We start from the raw sequence: 4,188 nt of genomic DNA, 5'->3' as shown, positions 1-4,188 counted from the left end.
TTTAGGCCATGTGTCCCTTGCACCCTATTTTTTACAAAACAAAATGCTTAGAGTTGAGCACATGAGCAGGGACACGGGCATGTGTCTCAGCAGTGTGGATGACACGGCCTCAGGCACGGGAGTGTGTCATAGGCGTGTGAATTCTATATCAATTTTATGAAAAATCATAATTTTTAAATCGACCATACGGCCTAACACATGGGCGTGTGACTGGGCCGTGTGTCTTGAATTTGTTCTTGGGTGACAAACAAAGAGTTACACGAGCTAGGGACACGGGCGTGTCCCAAGCCACACAGGCGTGTGACCCTTTTTTGGTGGAAATGTTTTCTAAGTGTTGCAAAATTTTCTAAAGTATCCAGTTCAATCTCGAACCACTTTCAATGAATGTTTTGGGCCTCGTAGGCTCGCATTAGGGATGTTATTATTGAATGTAAAAAGTTTTAAAATTGGACGAAAATTTATGGCTTGAAAATGTATGGTTGCTTATGTTAAGTCTGGTAATGCCTCGTACCCTGTTTTGGTGTTGAATACAGGCAAAAGGTGTTATAGGCTATTACATTTACCCTAGGAAAACGATTATAAAAGCTAAAGGAGGAAAACCTAAAGGGGACGAACAACTAAAGGGAAGTTTGGGAAGGAAAATAGAGGATAGCAGCTGAATAGAGATGAGTAGAGGAAGATGAAGGCAGTCCCATTTATCCACCAAAAGACACTACATCGCTAGAGTGTGGGCTAGATAAACGGAAGCTATCTTTCTGAAGTTCTTCCATTATTTCTTGATTACTCACTGTAAATTGATTTGATGAAAACGATGTTGAATGATACTTTGGATTTGATTTTTAATTGGCAACCCATGAGATAAATCTCATAGGGTTGGGATTACTTGACGAAACTTGTCATAACATTAGTCATACATCATTATAATAACTCAACCATTTTATACCTACTCAATCCATGTGGAGACAATCTTACTTATCACTTTATTACTTGATTTGACGTGTGTACTTGCACAATTCACATATCATTTCTCATGCAACAAGTTTTTGCCATCATTGTTGGGGATTGGCAATTGGTGAAATTTGGTTTTGTTATTTTCTTTTGTTTTCTTAGTTTTAGATAACTTAGTTGTACTCGATTTCTATAGGTTTGCCATCAGTGTATGAGAAGATGCATTCTTACTAACGACGAGCATCCTCTTAACCCAGAGATCGAGAAAACTTTACAAAGAAGGTGAAAAGAGCTGCAAACTGTGGCTAGAGAAGGGAATGATCTTGGTCTGAATGATCATGGTCTCAATGGTAATCCAAATGGTTAGAATGTTAGTCCTCCTATTCCTCGTGTGATAGATGATCGAGATAGACTAATTTAGGAACATGTTCCAATTTTGGATGATTTGAATCCAGGGATAGTAAGACCACACATACAAGCTCAATAATTAGAGATGAAATTGGTAATGTTTCAAATGTTGCAAACAGTAAGGCAGTTTGGTGGATTACCCACTGAAGATCCAAGATTGCATTTAAGACTCTTTCTAGAATTCTATGGCTTATTTAGAAAACAAGGTGTTCCTGGAGATGCCTTACGGCTTAAACTGTTTCCATATTCTTTGAGAGATCATGCAAGAGTGTGGTTGAATGCTTTGCCGTCAGGAACAGTGGCATCATGGAGTGATCATGGCTAGAGATTTTCGCTATGGTATAATCCGCCAAATATGAATGCTAAGCTTAGAAATGACATCACGTCTTTTCGACAATAGGAGGATGAAACGCTATATGAAGCTTGAAAACAATTTAAAGAATTACTTTAGAAATGTCCAGTACATGGATTCTAACACTGGATGCAAATGGAGATGTTTTATAATGGGTTGAATACGCATACAAGGATGGTAGTCGATGCCTCTACAAATGGTACTCTGTTGAATAAATCCTATAATGAAGCATATGAGATTTTGGAAAGGATTGCCAACAATGATTATCAATATCCTACCATGAGAGTTTGGACGGGTAAGAAAGCTTACCATGGAGCTTGATGCAATCACTTTGTTAACAGCCTAGGTATCTTTTTAGCTAATATGATCAAAACAATGAAGAGGCCTACTTCAGTCCAGGAGATGAAAGCAACCAAGCTATTGTGTGTTTATTGCAGTGAAAACCATGTGTTTGATGAATACCCATCAAACCCAACATCTGAATACTACATGGGTAATTTTAATCGGAATAATAACCCCTATTCCAACACCTACATCCTAAGGAAGAAGCAACATCTGAACTTTAGTTGAAAATATCAAGGTGCGGGGGATTTAAACAATGTTATGAGACAAAATATTAATAGTGCAGTACCTGGTTATAATCATCCTATGTGAAGGCAAAATGTTCAATAGGATCAAGCATCATCTTCTACCTCCATTGAAGCCTTTCTAAAGGAATATATGGTAAAGAATGATGTTGTAATTTAGAGTCAAGCTATGTCCCTCAAAGCTCTTGAGAATTCAAGGCCACAAGAAGCATTGCCAAGCAATGCCAATAATTCAAGAATGTAACGCTCAGTTTGTGCAAGTGTACATAGTCGTTAAAGTAATAAGTAAGTAAATGAGTTATCGTCTCCACTAGGATTGTGTATGTTAATCGATTAATTGTAAAATTATAATTTAACAATTTGGTGATAAAACATAATAATTTGAATGATGATGATTAAACTAGATTAATTTAACTAGATGCAAAATTGATCCTTAATGCAATTTTAATCTAAGTATGCAAATTATCTAAATGTATGAATGAATTTTGCAGCAAAAACACAACCTCAACAATCAATAACATGAATAGGCTAGGATAACTACATTAATCAACTTGATTCATTTTCATCATGCTTAAAGTGTTCAAAAAACTTTCCATGGCAACTCGATCTTTCATAAGTTTGGAAACCAAATTAAGTTCTTTTGGAATATTTTACTTAGTGAAACATGCATTTTATTGATCATATTAAACTAAGGGTTTCTTAGTATTTATGTGAAATAACAGGGATGGGTTAGGTTTGAAATAGTTTAATCACATAAACCTAAAAAATATGCAAGCTAATAGAGCTCGTTAAAGTTATTATGAACCTTCAATTTAGTCTGGTTAGGATCTAAATTAAGCATGCACTTTTCGATTATTGCGTCCACTGGCCGCCATCTGGTTAGGATCGCTTAGCTAATTCTAATGCATCCAATCAGGTATGAATAAAATACGTACTTGAATTTAATTGAAAATATGATCGACTGAGGCACAAAAACTTTAAACATGAATCAAACGAATCTCATTGAATTTATGCAATTAATTTAGCTAAACAAATTTAGACTACCATTGTTGATGTCAAAATCACAAAAACACATTGCAAACATAATCAATTTACAACAAGAAGTAAGGGAAGAATAAACTCTATCTCAATTCGGAAATCTCATGGACTCTGATTGAAGGTGTTTTCCTTCGCTTCTATTGTACCTTTGCGAATGGCTCCTCAAGGTGGCCGACTTCTCTTCAAGGCTTTTGATGGCTAAAAAATAAGGGGAAAATGGAATGATAGGCATGGGGGATAAAGGGAGCAAGAGGGGGAATGAAGAATGTTGTGAAAATGAGGAATGAAGAGATGAGTAAGGGATGATTGAAAATGTGAGATAGGTGTGGTATTTATACTTGAAGTAGGTGGAAGAGTTTACTAAAAATAGTAGCAACAATCCCTTGGATTTCTCCCTTCTATGCTAGCCATGATATGTGGAAGAGAAGGGTTTGGTTGTTTGATTCAAGCATGATTGCTTGATTCAAGCATGAAACTGTGTTTGAATCATGCAAGGGGTGGATGGTTTCTCAATTAAATCTTTTGTGTCAATTTCCAATGTTCATCCAAATGTTGGGACCTTTAAATAATTGCCCCAAAATTGATTTCTTGGCTGTCCAATTGTGGTTGTCGAATTGGGCCTCTCTTCTCTTGAATTGGCTGGTTAATGATCCAACTAGCTTGTAGACTTTACCAACATGTATCATCTTTTTTATTGGGTCAAGGTGGCACCTTGATGACCTATTAAGTTTGGTCTTGCCATCCAACACATGAGAACAAGAACTTATGTCCATGCAACATTATAGTAAACTCAACTCTATGGTCCCACTGCATAAGTAAATTTAACATATTAATAAATAACATGAAATACTTTAA

The 4,188-nt window shown here is 36.1% G+C and overlaps 1 non-coding gene across 1 annotated transcript; it reads right to left on the bottom strand.

Moving 5' to 3' along the window:
* Positions 1 to 1,720: 1,720 nt before the first annotated feature.
* On the bottom strand, positions 1,721 to 1,827 carry LOC121225760 (small nucleolar RNA R71). Its single transcript, XR_005923640.1, has one exon. It is a non-coding gene; the product is annotated as a small nucleolar RNA R71 (small nucleolar RNA).
* Between the last annotated feature and the right edge of the window lie 2,361 nt (positions 1,828 to 4,188).

Source organism: Gossypium hirsutum, chromosome A03, assembly GCF_007990345.1.
Source record: "Gossypium hirsutum isolate 1008001.06 chromosome A03, Gossypium_hirsutum_v2.1, whole genome shotgun sequence".
Taxonomy (NCBI): Eukaryota; Viridiplantae; Streptophyta; class Magnoliopsida; order Malvales; family Malvaceae; genus Gossypium; species Gossypium hirsutum.
The sequence above is the reverse complement of the archived record's forward strand: the minus strand, read 5'-3'. Positions and strand labels throughout refer to the sequence as shown.